The sequence below is a fragment of the Chrysemys picta genome, chromosome 25 (assembly GCF_011386835.1).
Source record: "Chrysemys picta bellii isolate R12L10 chromosome 25, ASM1138683v2, whole genome shotgun sequence".
Classification (NCBI taxonomy): Eukaryota; Metazoa; Chordata; order Testudines; family Emydidae; genus Chrysemys; species Chrysemys picta.
In genome coordinates this window covers 6,802,317-6,821,140 of record NC_088815.1, presented here as the reverse complement: position 1 = coordinate 6,821,140, position 18,824 = coordinate 6,802,317, and the positions used below count along the sequence as shown (strand labels likewise).

The 18,824-nt window shown below is 50.3% G+C and overlaps 1 protein-coding gene across 2 annotated transcripts in view; it reads left to right on the top strand.

Annotated features, from left to right (window-relative positions):
- The window catches only part of PEAK3 (PEAK family member 3), a 294,394-nt gene that overhangs the window by 21,620 nt on the left and 253,950 nt on the right, over nt 1–18,824 (top strand). The window contains exon 3 of one of the 2 annotated variants that reach the window (XR_010594954.1): nt 4,954–7,984. The exons of the other annotated variant lie outside the window; for it this stretch is intronic. The gene's annotated coding sequence lies outside the window, so the exon portion shown is untranslated. Of the gene's footprint in view, nt 1–4,953; nt 7,985–18,824 lie in introns of those variants that run through there. 2 annotated transcript variants of the gene reach the window in all.

Sequence of the window (18,824 nt, the reverse complement as noted above, 5' to 3'; positions counted from 1 at the left end):
AAGGTCTGCACCATCTTAAACTTTGCTGCATCTCCCTGAGCCTTTTCCTCCACCCTCTCCCCAGGGTTTCCCTCCTTCCCTCTCTAATGTCCAGAGGGTGGCTGCAGGCTTCCTCACTGCAGCCCCCTTCTGCTCCCAGCTGCCTGGCTTTATCCTAGCCCCACCTGGTCCTTCTCAGCTGGGCTCCATCATCATTTGGGGTTTACTTTGGCCCCCTAATTCACCTCAGCTGTGGCTCAGCTGGTTAATTGGCCCCTTCTCAACCTCATTAACTCCTTCTAGGCTAGTGTGGGGTGAACACCCCATCAGAGTCTGGCACAATATTGTTATTCTAATGCTGGAATTTTGGGGGTTGAGTGTCATAGCTTGGCTGAGGCAGGTCAAGGGCATACGGATCAGGCTGTGATCCTGATTCGAAATGCTGCAATGCTTTACACAGTTTAGCACATACCAAGGATGCTTTGGGGCTCCATAACCAAGGTCAGGCTCTCTTCCGCTAGCGTGAGACTCCGGAATGGCCAGACCTATCTTGGTGTGCCAGCACTCAGCCTCTGGGACCATGGTCTACAACTGAGTTCTTGCTGCAGGGGGTCTTCAGCATGACTCACAGCCCTGACAGTCTCCTGGGGGAGACAGTGCCCAGGACCTTGTCTGCACTTCAAGAGATCCAGATCGCTCATTTCTAATATATCTGGTGCAGCAAGGACCACAGCAGTGACAGCTCTGCTCTGCACCCAGCTGACTCTGGGTCAGTTCTGGAAAAGGTCTCTGGTCTCTAAACACTGCTATGGACTGTGCTGTCCTCTGCTCTCAAGGGGAGATGGGACACAAGCAGTTTTGACACATCGGGTCTCAACCCCTCCAGGACTCGCCATGCTCATCTCCTCACCCCAGCCCCGGGTGGTCAACAGGCTGCCTTCCGTCACAATGGCCACCATTTCCCTTCAGCATTTGCACGTGGAAATGAGGCTGCCCCTCGTAAAGAGGATTGCTGTCTCCCATTGCTTCCAATGGAAGTGAAGCCAGGCTGCCCTCAGAGACGATGACCATCTCCTATACCCTATGGTTAGGCCACTGCACCATTGACTGTCCACCTGGCTAATGCCTCCCTGACTGGATATCTGAACTCTCTGACTAAAGGGAGGGTTTGAACATATCATTGGGGGTTTGATTCTCTTGGGGACAGGCATGAAGTACTGTGAGCTCCTAGAGGCAGGCCATGATGTTTGTACAGACTCCAGCTAGGGTGACCGGATGTCCCGATTTTATAGGGACAGTCCCGATTTTGGGGTCTTTTTCTTATATAGGCTCCTATTACCCTCCGCCCCCTGTCCCGATTTTTCACACCACCTATATCCAGCACAATGAGGCCCTGGTCTTGAGTGGTGTCTCAGTGCAACTGTAATTTAGGGAGCGCAGCCAGTATTCAGTGCAAGCTGACTTCTTAGGCCACGTTCAGTGTTCAAGCCTACGAAGACAGAGAGCTAAGACAGTGCCACATTCAAGCTTTATTCCTTCCTCTGCATTGACAGCCCTCTTTCATCAAGCTTCTCCTGACACTAGAGTTCTCTGAGCACCTAGACCCTTCCCTATCCATAGCATACTATCATACTGTAACACCTTCTACTGGGAAGTGATCTCCTGCTGTTGCAATAGACATGTAGACTGAAGGGACGCGAGGACATTTTAAACCTTTGCCATAAGAGTATAATTATCCTGCCTGCATCTGCAGACCCCAGACTTAAAAACAGCGTGAAAACTAATCTGCCATGAAGAGCGTACCATTGGGAGTATCCGAATGGAGGAGGCGAGACTACCTTGTCATGTTGCGATCAAGGAGAGTTTCGAAATTTTTCACGCAGTCCCTGAGCTCCCGTGTGTATATAAAATATATTCCCGTTGCAACTGACTTTGGTGGGAACTACTCTGCTGAGTGTGGGAGCTGTCCTTTCCCACCAGCCCTGAGAGCTTTCCCTGCTCCCAAAAACAAAGCTCAGTGACTCCATTTGAAAGGAGGAAGAAAATGGCTTCATCTGATAAGATAAAATAAAGTGCTGTTTTTATTAAAAGTTCTTCATCTTTGATAACCACAAACAATTGCTGGCGGGAGCCCAGCACATCTGACTGGCTCTTTTGGGGGGGGATGGGGGAGGGAGTGGATGTTCATCAAATGTACAGAGACCAAATGAACTGGGTTACTAGTTGTTATCGTGCTTGTTTGTTTCTTTGCCCTGCTAGGAGAGCTTTGGGTGTTGTGATGAATGGATTGAAAGCTCTGTCTGGTTTCTCTACGTTCAGGGATTGACAAATCAAAGACCCGCTTAGAAATGTAAAGGGAGCTTCTGGGTCAGATCAAGCCAGGAACTTTTCTAGTCCAACGTACCAGTATCAGATACTGCAGAGGAAAGGACAAGTCACCCCGGAATGGACAATGATAGAAGAACCTGCCTATAGGGGACATTTCTTCCTCAACATGGTCCATTGGAAGTTGGCTTTGCCCTGAAACCGGGAACAGCCCAACCCCCCTGAAAAGCGTGAGATTTTTGTAAATTCTCACAGTGGGATCAAGTGCCGGAGTTCAGCGAGTGGACAGGGCTGTCGGCACACCCACATTTGGGGCTTGCAGCTTTAGGTCAGTGCTTGAAGTCAAGTATGTCCGTAGACGCTTCACTGGAGCAGGGCATGGGTGCTCAGCACGCCCAGCACTTGGACAGTGACAGCTGTAACTCTAGGTCGCTTAGCGCTCCAGGGGCTTTGTCTTCGAGAGTGAATGTGATATTGCCCCCTAGTGGTTGGTGCGTAGAACTGGCTACTGCTGCCAGCTGTGACAGATTCCCACTCACTCTCCATAATGCTCATTAGTTGCCTTTGGAAGGCCAGCAGCCTGTGCTGTTCAGCCCTTCTCCCAAGGGAGACAGAAATGGAACCGGAGGAGAGAGGGGACGGGAAGCTATTTAGACACGGAGGAGAGAAAAGGTAAAAACGGGACCAAAAGTTGACACTATGTAGCAAGGGAAAGGCCATAGGAGAAAGGAAATGTGTCCTGGATATAGAGAGAAGGTTTCAAAGAAACCAAAACATGAAGGAAAAAATAAATACAAAATGAGCAACCTTTTCTTGCCTGGGAAGGGAAAGAGGTGATAAACTTACGAAGGAGTGGGAGCCCCAGTCCACGCAAGAAACTCCAGCACCCCCTTCCCCATTCACTCCTGCCTGTATCGAAAACCTACAAGGGCTTGGGTAGCAAGTGCCTCTTTTGAAAATTCCGTCCCACCGAAATCTGAGCCACAGAAGAGCCAGCAGAGGGCAGCAAAAGACAGAGGGAAAAGGAGCCACTAAAGCAGCGCTAGGGCTGGATTTCGGTGTCTCCTGACACTGGGATGAGGATTAAGAAGCAGGTGCAGGGTGGAGGCTGGGAACATCTGCCTTTAGCTTGTGCTGGGGTTTTTAGTCAGGCACTGCTGCCGCCTCAAACAGAAGCAGTTGCTCTCTCGGTCCCTTTGAAGGCCACGTCTCCTGCTAGCAGGGCAGGGAGCCACAGCCTTTGAAGGCAACAGGCCACATAAGTGATCTTTTAAAAGCATGTGGCCAAATGCTCCCTTCCAAAGGGACCAGTGGGCTGCGTGACTGGAGAGCTTCCCTTTAAAGGGAGTCCGTGCAGCATCACTAAAACCACTGTATCCAAAATACACTTGAACAATGAGCAAATCTATTCCGCTTCCCAGACCGCTCAGAGCTGTCAGTTTCCCCTCGTCCCTGGGAGGGGAGGGACTGTTATCGACTGGGCTTGGAGGCGTGTTCGCTCTGGATTGATTTTCAGACGCGTTTTCCCTTTGCCCCGCCCCTACCTTCCCCACCACCTCCAAAATAAAAAATAAATTCCAGCATCATCTCAAAACCAGGGACGGCACGTGGCTCCGCACCAAATCAAAAATTATCCCTGGATTCCGTTGAAACTAACTACAATCTGTATGGGGCTAATGAGCCATCCTGACCACAGCTGTAAGGCACTCTGAGACCTACTGATGAAAAGCACTATGGAAGAGCAAGGTTTATTATTATTTATTGATTGAATTTGCACAGATTTCCCCTTACTGACAAACAACCAGGTTTTCTTTCATTTACGTTATCAACAATGCCAGCAATGCCCCTCTGCCATGTACATTAGCCAAATCGCAAAGGCTCTACACAAAAGAATAAATGGACACAAATCAGACATCAAGAATTATAACATTGAAAACCAGTCGGAGAACACTTCAGCCTCCCCGGTCACTCCATTACAGACCTAAAAGTGGCAATTCTTCAACAAAACTTGAAAAACAGACTCCAACGAGAAACTGCGGAACTGGAATTAATTTGAAAACTAGACACCATCAAATTAGGCTAAAATAAAGACTGGGAGTGGATGGGTCATTACACAAACTAAAAACTATTTCCCCATGCTAATTTCCCCCCTACTGTTACTCACACCTTCTTGTCAACTGTTTGAAATGGGCCATCCTGATTATCACTACAAAAGTTTTTTTTCTCCTGCTGATAATAGCCCACCTTAATTGATTAGTCTCATTAGAATTGGTATGGCAACCCCCATATTTTCATGTGCTCTGTGTGTGTGTGTATATGTGTATATATGTGTGTGTGTATATATATAGTGACAAAGTTCCTCCTCTATCTTGGTGGGTCCTGCGCTTATTGGTGGATTTTCTTGCCTCAGAGATTCACCATGTGGGTTGGGGAACAGCCCAGAGACCTGCCCCTCTGGAAGAACCCACAGTCCAGGTCAATTGGGAGGTTTGGGGGGAACCCGGGCCCGCCACTACTCCGGGTTCCAGCCCAGGGCCCTGTGGACTGCAGCTGTCTATAGTGCCTCCTGTAACAGCTGCATGACAGCTACAACTCCCTGGGCTACTTCCCCATGGCCTCCTCTAAACACCTTCCTTATTCTCCCCACAGGACCTTCCTCCTGGTGTCTGATAACGCTTGTGCTCCTCAGTCCTCCAGCAGCACACCCTCTCACTCTCAGCTCCTTGCGCCTCTTGCTCCCAGCTCCTCACACTCCCACCACAAACTGAAGTGAGCTCCTTTTTAAAACCCCAGGTGCCCTGATTAGCCTGCCTTAATTGATTCTAGAAGCTTCTTCTTAATTGGCTCCAGGTGTCCTAATTAGCCTGCCTGCCTTAACTGGTTCTAGCAGGTTCCTGATTACTCTAGTGCAGCCCCTGCTCTGGTCACTCAGGGAACAGAAAACTACTCATCCAGTGACCAGTATATTTGCCCTCTACCAGACTCCTGTACCCCACTGGTCTGGGTCTGTCACTATATATATATATATAGATAGATATAGATATAGATATATTCCTACCGTATTTTCCACTGCATGCATCTGATGAAGTGGGTTTTAGCCCACCAAAGCTTATGCCCAAATAAATTCGTTAGTCTCTAAGGTGCCACAAGTACTCCTCGTTCTTTTTGCTATTATCAACTTGCTGTTCAATTGGCAGTATATAAGATGTTCTTGGCATTTTGGCTAAAATTAGATTTAGGATCAATTGAATACCTGATGCATGTTCTTTCTAATCATTGGCCTCTTCTGCATTGTACCTAGCTACCTGTGGTATTTAAGGGTTAGATCCTACAAGATGCTGTGCATTCTGGCCCCGATCCAGCAAAGCATGCGATTAAGCACATGCATAGGCCTATTAAAAGCAATGGACTACTCACTTAGGTACAGTCTCTACATCTGTATTCCAGATGTAGCTACCTATCGCCACGGTTCTAGAATAATAATAATAAAAAAAACTCCTTGAATTCAAACATTTAAAAAAATAAAAGGTCAAAAACCAGAAGCCCAAAGCATAACTGGCTAAAACACCTTCTAGGTGTATCGCTTACTAGTGTGAAGCTACAAGACACATGGTGGAATTCCTGCTGAACAGGAGTAGAAGAAGAGCTTGTCTAACAATATAATCCTCAAAGAACATTATGAACTCAGTTGCCTCCAGCAGGCTCTGACTTTGCTACCAGGTTCAGAGGCTCCTGTGTGCCTGCCAGAAATTGCCTCTCTGAAAAGGTTACATGCAATCGTCCGTGGCCCTGCTGTGACAGAGAACAAGTAAGAAAAAACGAATCAATCGGAAGTACTAATGGCCCCTATCACCATGGTATCTGAGCATCTCACTGCTCTTTTAATGTCGGTAGGCTCACAACGGCCCAGTAAGGAAGGACAGTGCTAGCCCAGAGAGCCTGACTTGCACAAAATAACCCAGAATGTTTGGGATCGGGTAGGAATGAACCTGTGTCACCCACAGCTCAGGTAAGTGCCTTCCTCTGCTCCTTTCCATCATCTTCTGCTCAACAGGGCAAGGGGGAATAGGAGGAAAGATGAGAACTCCTTACTATCACCATCATGGACTGCATTTGCCCTTCTAGCATTGGTGAGGCCTCATCTGGAGTACTGAGTCCAGTTTTGGGCCCCACACTACATGAAGAATGTGGAAAAATTGGAAAGAGTCCAGCGGAGGGCAACAAAAATGATTAGGGGGCTGGAGCACATGAGTTATGAGGAGAGGCTGAGGGAACTGGGATTATTTAGTCTGCAGAAGAGAAGAATGAGGGGGGATTTGATAGCTGCTTTCAACTACCTGAAAGGGGGTTCCAAAGAGGATGGGTCTAGACTGTTCTCAGTGGTACCAGATGACAGAACAAGGAGCAATGGTCTCAAGTTGCAGTGGGGGAGGTTTAGGTTGGATATTAGGAAAAACTTTTTCACTAGGAGGGTGGTGAAGCACTGGAATGGGTTACCGAGGGAGGTGGTGGAATCTCCTTCCTTAGAGCTTTTTAAGGTCAGGCTTGACAAAGCTCTGGCTGGGATGATTTAGTTGGGATTGGTCCTGCTTTGAGCAGGGGGTGGGACTAGAACCTCCTGATGTCCCCTCCAACCCTGAGATTCTATGAAGTAGGGGTTACAGTAAGGGAGTGTGTAGCTCCCCTACCCCTGCGGGAAACGGAGGGGCTTAGGTAAGAAGTGCTCCCCCCACCCAGTTCCTCCTTGGCTGGCATGGTGAGAGCTCTCCCTTCCTGGTTCTGTCTACCGAGCACTAATATGGGATGGCCACCAGTTATCAGTATGAGCCTGTTGCACCATTCGTGTACGCTCAGCTTGCAGAGGGAATCGTGTCCTAGGAGCTCCTTTGTGACCATCCAGCCTGAGCCACTCGCTGTGAGGAAATAACATATCAGTAGCTCCGGGGCATGTGTCGAGGCATGAATTGGAATGTGGGACTCCCAAGTGAGGAGGTGACCAGCACTGACTGACGTCCACGTTTTCTTTCATTTACATCACCAACTTGCTGCTCAACTGGCGGTATATAAGTTGTTCTTGGCATTTTGGCTGAAATCACATTTAGGATCAGTTGAATACCTGCTGCATCTTCTCTCTAATCATCGGCCTCTCCTGCATTTCCCTGTGGTATTTGAGGACCGGACCCTACAAGATGTTGTGCATTCTGGCCCCGATCCAGCAAACCATGTGACTAAGCACATGCACTCTTTGCACAGCCTATACCTGTATGTCCACACTGCGATTAAAAACCCACAGCACTGAGTCTCAGACACCAGGTCACAGGACTCAGGCTGCAAGGCCGTAAAATTGTAGTGTAGACATTCGGGTTCAGGCTGGAGCCTGGGCTCTGAGACCCATCCCTCGTGAGCCTGAACATCTACTGTGCAATTTGATACCCCCCAGCCCCGGGAGTCCAAGTCAGCAGACCCGGGCTGCGCCACAGGTCTTTTATCACAGGGTAGACGTGCCCACAGAAGCATTAATGACTACGGACAGGAGAACCAGTTTGGATTAAGCAAGAATTGACCTCAAAGCTTTATCGTGGTTTGAAAATGTTTAATGAATTCCTGGAGGGGCGTGGGGCCCATCAGCGGTGTACAATTCTCTGGCGGCTCGGAAGGGCTGCGGACACTGATTTGTTGTTGTAGGATGGCTGAAAACACACACACACACACACACACATTTGCTACGGGCTCCTGGGTGAGGGCTGCGCACCTCGCTTGTTAGTGTAAAGTCCACACTACAAAGTTACGTCACTCGGGGATCTGAAAAAGCCACACTCCTGAGCGGTATAGTAAGCCAACCTAACCCCCAGCAGAGACAGGGCCGCCCCAGAGGATTCAAGGGGCCTGGGTTCTTCAGCGGCGGGGGTCCTTCCGCTCTGGGTGTTCGGGGCATTTCGGCGGCGGGTCCCGGAGCGAGTGAAGGACCCGCCGCTGAATTGCCACCAAAGACCCGGAGCGGAAGGACCCCCGCCGCCGAATTGCCGCCGAAGACCCAGAGCGGAAGAAGCTCCAGGTCTTCGGCAGCTGGTCCTTCACTCGTGGGGGCCCCTGAAAAACTCTTGTGGGGGCCCTGGGCAAATTGCCCTACTTGCCTCCCCCCTCTGGGGGCCCTGAGCATAGACAGCACTAGCTTGATGGAAGAATTCTTCTGCCACCCTAGATACCGCCTCTCAGGGAAATGGATTGCTTACGCCGACGGGGGGACTCCTCCTGTTGGTGTAGGAAGGGCCTATGCGTGAAACCCTGCAGCTGTGCCATTGTAGCATTTCAATTGTAGACAAGCCTTTATTCGTGGTTATTGGGAAAGATTTACACCTGAAACCAGCTTTTAAGATGGGGAGGGGATGAGCTTAATGAGAGATCTGGTCCGGCAACACCATTACTGTCAGCACAACCCCCCGTACAAACACGTTAAACGTTTGCGTGACTGTTGGCAGGATTGGGGCCTTGTAGGGAAGTGACGACTCACCGGTGCGGCACCTCCTGCTGGTCGTCTTGGGAATTAGCTCTCCAGCGTATGGAGCGCCCTCTGCAGGCTGGTGTCTCGCCTGCCGCTGGCCCCGTGTCCCTCCCGGACCCTGGTGCCCTTTTCCTCAGGGTTCTGCCCCAGCAGTACCCCCACACTCTGGGTCTCCCCTCCCAGGGGAACCCCCAACCCTCTAAACCCACCTTGCCTCAGTGGCTACTGCCAGTCGTCATCTAGTCCCCGCTCACTGGAGCAGACTGCAGACAGTAAACCACTCATCACTGGCAAGGAGGTTGGACCAGCCACTTCTGCCTGTTCCCAGCCTGCACCTCTGTAGCCCCAGTACCTCCTTAGGCCTTGCACAAGGCCTGCAGCCTGAGGAGTTGCCAGGCTGGAGCTCCCCAGCACTGCTCCAGTCCAGGTACCTTCCTCTCAGGCAGCCAGCCCTTCTCCCTCCAGGACTGGAGAGAGACTCCCTCAGCTCCTGGCCCCCAGCCCTCTTATAAGGGCCAGCAGGGCCCTGATTGAGCTGGCCACAGCTGTGGCTGCCTCCCCAATCAGCCTAGCTTGGCTACTTTAATCCCGGTTCTTCAGGAGTGGGGCAGCCACTACAGGCCTGAATGAGCAGCGCATTCCAGCCAATGGGCTTTCACGGGTACTGCCTTTCCTGTTCCAGCGCTGGTCACGTAAGTCACGTGATACCGTTTCTGCTCCCAAATTGGATGGCTCTCAAACCCCCAAAGAACATAAACCCTTTTGCCACTAAGATGCATGTGAATACATATTCTCATGAGCCTTTGCCAGGGTTTCCCTTTTTGCAAACGTTCTTGCGAAGAAGGTTTCCTTTGCACAAAGTGTTTGCACAAAGTAAAAGGGCTCCCAGATCCTGTCAAAGCAAATGCACATTTTTTTAATTTGGAGGGATCTTTGCAAGTGCTCTTTTTGCAGCATTCTCCCCATGGTCGTTCACACACAGCTATTCTCACTTTGCCGGGAGCAGGAAAAATTCTCCTCTTACAATAGTAAGGCGGTCAATATCCAGTTTTTATCACCTCATCACGGGCTTCTCTGAAGTACATAATGATTAAATCCCCATCAGCCAGTTGGTCTAACTGAAATACAGTTCCTGGAATAGAACCTTATCCGAAGATCTAAGTCTCCTGCGTTGAGGATACAGTACAATGGCACAATGACTCTACAGAGGTTTACCATACAAATGACTTCCCAAAATTACAAAACTAAAATGTCCGTGAGAGGGAGAAGTAAAAACACCCAGGGAAAGGAGGAATGATGGATGCCCAGATGAGATTTGAGCAGGGATGGAGAGCTGATGAGGCAAAGAGAAAACAGACGGCTCATCTCTGCCAAGGCTCTCCCCCAAGTATGAGATAATCGACTAATTTCTCCAGTGGACTTTATCTCTTAATTAACTTCCTGGTTTCAATGTCCCTTCTTCTCTGGATGAAAAGCCGGACAAGATCCCTCCGGAGGATAAAGGGCTACTGAAGTTTCCCATTGTTCTAGCCGGTAACAATCCCAGCTGGGGCAGTTCTCACCAGAGCTAGTCAGGAACAGAATGTTAGCATTGTTCTCTTGTTACTGTAAATTAAAGTCTGCTTGTTGTATCCATCTCAGGGCTACCCTCCCTTAGAAGCAGGCAATTCATACATAAATCATGCATTCCTAATAGCTAACCTAAATCTCTTGCTGCAGATTAAGCCCATTACTTTATGTCCTACCTTCAGTGGACAAAGAGAACAATTATCGCTGTCCTCTTTTTAACAGCCCCTCACGTATTGCAAGTCCCCCCCCCCCCCCAGTCTTGAGTTTTTTCTCAAGACTAAACATGCCCAGTTTTTGAACCTTTCCTCGCATTGTTTTTGACCCGGAGCTAGGGTGTCACATTTTTCATGTTGGCTTGGAACCATCCTTGACTCTTGACCAATGTCATGTGAATACGTTTCACTGAGATTGTGAAACCTCAGCCCTGGGCTGCATTGGGGTGGGGGTGGGTGGGCGGAGGGAGAGAGAGAGAGAAAACAGCTCAGCATTCCCTATGTGGCCTTAGGCAAGTCATGTAGTGCCCCTAGATGGGACAGAACCCCACCCCCAGGTGTGGGGGTTACACATAGCCCTCTCAAAATGATGGTGAGAGGTGCCCACCTTATAACTTTTAGCCCACTGAGTAGAGCACTCACCTGAGATGTGGGAGACCCAAGTTGATAGACTTATAGAGTCGAAGGCCAGAAGGGACCATTGTGATCATCTAGTCCGACTTCCTGGATTGCAGAGGCCAGAGAACGTCCCCCAAATAACTCCTACGGCAGATTGTTTAGAAAAATATCCAGTCTTGAGTTTAAAATTGCCAGTGATGGAAAAATCCACCATCCCCCTGGGTAAACTGTTCCAAGGGTTAATTCCCTTCACCATCGGATCATGTTAGACCTTTCTCTACTAGACTGAAGTGCCCCTTAGCAAATATTTCTTCCTCATGTTGGTACTTATAGACTCTAATCAAGTCACCCCCCCTTAGCCTTCTTTGTTAAGCTAAGTAGATTGAGTTCCTGGACTCTGTCACTACAAGGCAGGTTTTCTAATCCTTCAGTCATTCTCATGGCTCTTTTCGGAACCCTCTCCAATTTATCAACCTCCTTCTTGAACTGTGGATAGCAGAACTGGACACGGGATCCAACCTGGGACGTCTAGGGCTAAATACATGCGCCTCTACTGCATAAGCTAAACGCCATATGGCTGCTAGCTAACGCTGTAGAGCAGACTCATTAATCTCTCTCTCTAAGTGGTCTCGGTGCCACTAAATAGGACAGGACCACGCCCCCCCCAGGAGGCGTGTGGGTTACATTAGCACAAACCCCTGTCATTGGCCTCTCCCATTGGCTAGCTCAGGCTCCATGTCTAGCGGGCTGACTTTTGTGGAACGCTTGTCTCTCCCTGTTCGTTGAACATAGAGAGCCAAGGTACCTAACTCAGCTTTGTGGACCTCAGTGTGTTCCTGAGATTAAGCACCGGGCAGCTTTGCCTTGTCCCCACACAGCATAGAATGCAGTTCCCCCCCAGAGCCACCTGGGAGTGGTACAGGTGTGAAGGGAAGGATCGGGAGCTGGGTGGAAAATGATTTTCCTGTCCTGCAACAATTTTTGACCTTTTTCCCCTGTCTGGAATTGGGACCAAAAAATATCAAAATCTTGATCATGAACTCATAATCTGGAGAGCAAAAAATCAGACTGGGCCAACCATAACATTTCATTTTGCTAAACAACAAGGAGTCCGGTGGCACCTTAAAGAAAGCTTATGCCCAAATAAATCTGTTAGTCTTTAAGGTGCCACCGGACTCCTTGTTGTTTTTGTGGATACAGACTAACACGGCTACTCCCTGATACTTGATTTCATTTTGATCATTTTGAAATGTTTCATTTTGAACTCAACCCCTTAACATTTTTTAACCTTTGCTATAAATTAACTCCAATTTCAAAACAAAAAGTCACCTCAAACTGGAAAATAAAACTTTTCCTGTCACTCTTTTCTCTTTGTGCCTCAGTTTCCCTGTCTGTAAAATGAGGATAATGCCACTGGCCTACCTCCCAGGGGCAGGGAGGGGATTCGTTATTATTGGTAAATCTCTTGGGGCTCCTCAGATATAATATTATGTTAAATTACTCAGGTGCCAGAGGTTATATCATCCCCTTTCCTGCCCTTAGGAGACTATTCCACAATCTGGCAGATCCTTCACCTTCCCAGAAACGGTTCCATTTTCCCCATACTCAGTCTCCAAACTTCTGGAATATGGACCCGCCTCAGCACACCTTGAGGATACAGACCACGCTGCAGAAAGAGCAGAGAACAGCTGGGCTCATTGACCGCACACACGTTTCAAAGCTCTCCCCGGCGTTACAAGGATAGAGTTATGTCACCCACGCTTGGCAGCCGCCTTAGTCCTGGCGCAATTTTTTTATCCCTTTCCTGGCAGAGCTGATTAGCAGACACAGACCCCCCCACCCCCGCAGCCTCTCTGGGGAGCACGGGGATGCCTGCAGGAGCTGCCAACATGCCTGGGTGGGGTGTCCGCCCGTACTCTGTCACTGCCTGGGTCGGGGGGTTACTTTGGTTTTCACTGAATACAGATTTCTGAATGCACATAACACTGAGGGCTGGTGAAAGGTGACACATAGCAGCCCTGGAGCGGGAAGCCCTCTGGGTCCCCAGTCCAGGCAGTCTCTGGACAAGCTGCTCACACACACTGCGCTTCAACCCTAATCAAAAAGACCCCTCCTGGGGGACGTCTTGCAATTGGAGCAGTGGTTGCAGCCCGGGGAGGCATACCCAGGCTAGCTTTTAGCGAGCACTGCTAAAAATACCTGTGAAGCGGGGGCTAGTTGCTGGAGACCCGGGGCTGGCTTGATGCCCACCACATCTTCACGGCTAGTTGTTAGCCAGACGAGCACAGGGATGCCTGCAGGAGCTGCCGTCATGTCTCCGACTAGGGTGACCAGACAGCAAATGTGAAAAATCGGGACTGGGGTGGGAGGTAATAGGGACCTATATAAGAAAAAGACCCAAAAATCAGGACTGTCCCTATAAAATCGGGCCATCTGGTCACCCTATCTCCGGGTACATCTACCCATAAAGGGGGTGGGGAAGCCAATTCGCTGTCGCCCACTCGGTCAGCCTCTCCACTGAGGTCTCTCTCTCTCTCATCCATGCCACTGCTCTACCCCCCTCTCAAAGGCGTCACACCAGCGATGAGAACTTGTCCTGACGCCTGCTGTTCCCTTGGCAGGATTTGGGACGAGTATTTGCCAATGAAGGACAAAAATCCAGCGCTGAATCACATGGACCTGGTAGAGAAGTGGGGGTGGGGTGAGAGGAGGAGCCGCTTCAGCCCCCAACCCCATTGTCACAGAAATCTGGAAGAACAGCAGAATAGAGACTAATGCTCCTTTGGCAGGGGAAGATTGGGTGCACACCCATCCATGTTACAATAACTATCCAGGCAGTGTGGCCTCGTGGACAGGGCACTGCACTGGGACTCAGGAGACATGCATTCAGTTCCTGGCTGTGCCACTGGCCTGCTGAGTGATCTTGGGCAAGCCACTTCCCCTCCCTGTGACTCAGTTTTCCCATCTGTAAAATTGTGACTAAGGAGACATGCCTCCTCTGTAAGACACTTGGAGAGTCAGGGCTGAAAAGAGCTAGGTGTTATTAGTATCCCTCTATGGACTTGTAGGGCCCATCACTGAAGCGTGGGAGCACCTGCACACCAATGATCTGTTCCCCAGAGCTGATCGCGCCCAACACCCCATAAACCAGCCGCCGCTGCACAGGCAAGAAGGCCCTCATCCTCCCTTCCCCTCCCCGTCTCATGCTAGCCTTTGGCTCCACGTTTGTACTGCAGGATGAATTTGGTGGCTTGGGTGAAGGAACCACACCAACCTCCCCCCCCAGAATGGTTAATTTTGGTCTTGTTTCTCTCCTAGCCGGCCCATCCCGGGAGGTTTCCTGGGGAATTGTTTTGTTAAAGGATGAAAGGCCGGGCAAGTTTTCTCTCTTCCTCTTAATTCCCTGTTTCAGCGGGTCTCCTGGCTAAATTAAATTCAGCCTTGCAATCAGCTGAGCCCAGAGGCCAATTAAAGAAACATAATGAGCCCGGATTTTTTATTTTGTTTAGCCATTAGTTGGAGGCAGACGCAGATGCTCATCTAGTTGTTCTTTAAAAACGGCATGACTCATGGGAAAGCCAATGTTTATTATGTATAACTAAGCCTCCAGCCTACGCTTTCAGGTGCAGCTGCCCGAGAGAGCAACGGAGCTAGGACATGAGCAGAGAGACCGGGGGCCGGCTTGGGTTTATTAATTGTTTTCCGTTCGAATTCTGATGAAGAACTTTGCGACAGTCACGTGTGCTGCACGATTGTCTATTTAGTAGCCGGCAGCAGCAACATGGGCACATGAGAAACGTGAAATTTACATCAGGGAAGGAAGCTAAAGGGCAGCCGTTTGGAGAACACACTGAGAGAGGAACTAAAAACAGACTAGCGTGTTTAACCCTTTGGAGACTGCGGACTAGAGGCTCGGAGCTTGGGTACAGCCTCGAAACTGGGCTACAAACTCATGAAAACATGCGCTCCTTCTTTCTCTCTCTCCCCTCTTTCCAGTAATTCCTGCTTGCAGGGCCTGATGAGCCCAATGGTATCTGAGAAGCATGGTCTTACGCTTAAGGCACTGGATGGCGACTTGGACCATCTGGACTCCATTCCCACCTCTGCTCCAGCTGTCTCTGGTTGTGAGTGTGTGTACAGCACCTAATGCGGTGGGGCCTCTGGGTAATAACAACAACAGTGGAGCCCGCATGACTCACACTGGAGTTCCTGGCCGCTCTTCAGCACAGAACAGCAGATAACACAAGACTCGCCCACGTGGGCAGGCAGAATGACCATGCCCTTCTGACCTTAGGCACGTGGAGCCAATAGAAAACCAGTGGCTCACGTGGACTCAACTCAAGCTCATGTGCACACATTCCAGAACACTTTAACCCATACATTGCTGGTTTGAAATATTGCCCAGAACCACGTGGTTCGCACACAAGAGCAGCCTCTTTCTCAGTGTTTCAGTTGGTATCTCTGCCCCCCCCGTGGCAGCTCCCCACCCTAGCTCACCTCTGCTCTGCCTCCTCCCCAAGCACGCCGCCCCTGCTCTAATTCTCCTCCCTTCCCAGGCTTGTGGCGCCAAACAGCTGTTTGGCGCCGCAAGCCTGGGAAGGGAGGAGAATTAGAGCGGGGGCATAGCAGAGGTGAGCTGGGGTGGAGAGCCCTGCGGCAGCTCTCCCCCCACCCTGAGGCACACATACACACACACCCCCCGCGGCAGCTCCCCACCCCCCCGGCCCGGGGAGCTGTGCGGTGCTTTTTGGCGCCCCCAAATCTTGGCGCCCTAGGCAACCGCCTAGTTTGCCTTAATGGTAGCACCGGCCCTGCCTAAAGGACACATAGACTGTGCTCATTATAGAAGCTTCTATTACCTTTTGAAACTTAAGACTGTAACTCATTTATGTATCTCTGGCTTTAACCTCGTCAATAACTCTCTTGCTTCCTTTTCCTATTAATAAATCTGTAGATAGTTTATTACAGGAGTGGCTACAAGCGTTGTCTTTGGTGTGAGATCTAAGGTGCAATTGACCTGGGGTCAACGGCTGGTGCTTTGGGACTGGGAATAACCTGAGTATTGCTGTGACTGGTGGTGTCAGGGACCATCGATCAGAAAGGCAGGCTCACCTGGGTGGCGAGACAGATCGGAGCACCCCGGGGGGATTCTCTGTGACTCCATGTTAAGGCTGTTCTAGGAGCTGAGGAGTTGACACTTGGTAATTGGTTGGTGACATCGAAGTATAGAGCTCACCACGCGTTTGGGGTTTGTGCTCTGGTTCTTAACAATCTGTGCTGAGGTCGGCATGCGCACTCTTGAGTCATTGCAGACAGCTTGACCACCCGGTCCTGGAGTGGAATTCCCAGGTGGGGTAGACCCAGCCTTCTTCCCAGTTCTTGGTGTAGAGGGGACACGCCCGGAGGCCGGCAAGTTTGGCTGTGGTGCCCTTATTCTCCGGCGATCCCCAGCTGCTAAAATAGCCCCTTAGAGGCTGTTGGTAGCTGGCCCAATGTCGAGAAGTCCTGAGCCTCAAAGGTGGCTTGCCAACATGGTGCTTATCCCCCACTTCTCCCCCCCGCACGGGACACCGAAAGGTCAGTCCCAAATTCGATTGTGGAGGTTGAGTGGTTGGTCCCATCTTATTCGGCCTCCCCATTAAGGATCTGGATGGGGGTGGCAACCTGCCCGAAATGAAACCCCAGGTGTTATCAACCTGTGAGGGATTACACACAGCAAGGACAGAGCAATCACACAAAGGGACTATGTGGTCTTTGAACCTGCATTATCCCCACTGAAAAGGGGACACAGGCCGTCTGTGTGTTCGTGCTGCTGTCCTAGGCACTCTCATATTCTCCAGGCACAGCCGGTAACTGTCTTATTTAATAGCCAATTACAGCGGCTGAAATCCCACTTGACACCATTTTCGCTCAAGCCGTTAGGATCTCAGATCCTGTTCTCGTTAAGCCCTGTTGCTATATACTGCAGACTCTTTGGGAATGGGCAGAGCGCCCCCGGGGGCCCTAAAGTCAGAGCCCTGCTCAGATCTGCAGCAGACCTTTCCTCAATTCTCTCTCTCTCCCACTTTTGAGTCCTTTACTCCTCTGGCCCATTGCTCTCTCTGCCCCATCAGTCCCTTGCCTCTCTCCTGGCCTTAGTGACCTGCTTTCCTACTCACGCCACTGAGCGCCAAGTCCTGAGAGCTCCCCCACGCCCCCTTCATCCTGTCTTCTTTCACCTCTGCTCTTTTCCTGGCCAGCCAACCCAGCTTCTCCTTCCCTGTCCACTCCCAGGCCTCGCGTCCTCTGCAGGTCCTTGCCACATTCCCTACTCAACACCATGGCCCAAGAAAGGTGGGGCCAAAATCACTGGCACACTCCCGTTGCTTTCTGCTGCCCTGCTTAAGCGGGGTTCGCTGCTTTTTTGCAACTCGGGGCCCGGGGCTGAGGTCAGCCTCCACTTGCTTCTGCGTTCAGGGCTGCTCAGGCGAGTACAAAAATGAAAGGAGAAAGGACAAATCTTGGTTTACTTCCCAGCTAGAGTTTCTTGATCCTTAGGAGGCAAGAAAAACAGCACCAGACAGGGCGTAATTGACTTTCGCTCGTTTCACTTTGCTTGCTTTCCGCCATTCAACCTGTCACGGATCCAGAAGGAACCTGCCGAACCCCACACCTGGCGCAGGACAGGGGTGCTGGAACAATTGTTATAATGGGGATGGTGATGATGGAAACCATATAGTTGGTGTTTGTTATTCCTACTTCAAGCCAGGGGGCGTGGCAGCAGAGGAGGAGGAGCCCCCCCTCATTACTTTTAGCCCCATGGTTAGAGCACCCACTCTCCCACTCTGGCCCAATGACTCTTTAAGTATGTATATGCAGAGGAATAGCTTCAACGGGAGAGACTGAGGGAAACCCCCGATCAGACTGTCCCATAACTCAGCAGTTAGATTAGATCAACCTCCTGGGTGGGGGGACCCCTGTTCGAATCCTTTCTCCCCCTCAGACAGAAGGGAGAATTGAACTTGGGTCTCCCACATCCCCGGGGAGTGCTCTAACCCGTGGGCTAAAAGCCATGAGGCAGGCTTGTCCTCTGGCCATTTTGTGTGGAGGAAACACAAGGAGGAAGGTACAAGACGGGAAGCCTCCTGATTCATACTGAGAAAGTAGGGCAATCAGCTAGTTATCCTAGGTGTATGTACACAAACACAAGAAGCCTGGGAAACAAGCAGGAAGAACTGAATGTCCTGGCACAATCAAGGAACTATGATGTGACTGGAATAACAGAAACTTGGTGGGGCGGTTCACATGACTGGAGCTCTGTCATGGATGGGTATAAACTGGTCAGGAAGGACAGGACGGGAGGAAAGGTGGAGGAGTTGCATTGTATGTAAGAGAGTGGTATGATTGTTCAGAGCTCCAGTTTGAAACTGGAGAAAAGCCTGTTGAGAGTCTTTGGGTTAAGTTTAGAGGCCAGAGCAACCAGGGTGATGTTGTGGTGGGCGTGTGCTATAGACCAGCAGATCGGAAGGATGAGGTAGATGAGGCTTTCTTCGGACAACTAACTGAAGTTTCCAGATCACAGGCCCTGGAACTAATGGGGAACTTCAATCCCCTGACATCTGCTGGGAGAGCAATACAGCAGTGCACAGACAATCCCGGAAGTTTTTGGAGAGTGTTGGGGACAACTTCCTGGTACAAGTGCTGGAGCAACCGACTAGGGTCTGTGCTCCTCTTGACCTGCTGCTTACAAACGGGAAGAATTGGTAGGAGAAGTAGAAGTGAGTGGCAATCTAAGCAGCACTGACCATGAGATGGTTGAGTTCAGGATCCTCACAAAAGGAAGAAAGGAGAGCAGCAAT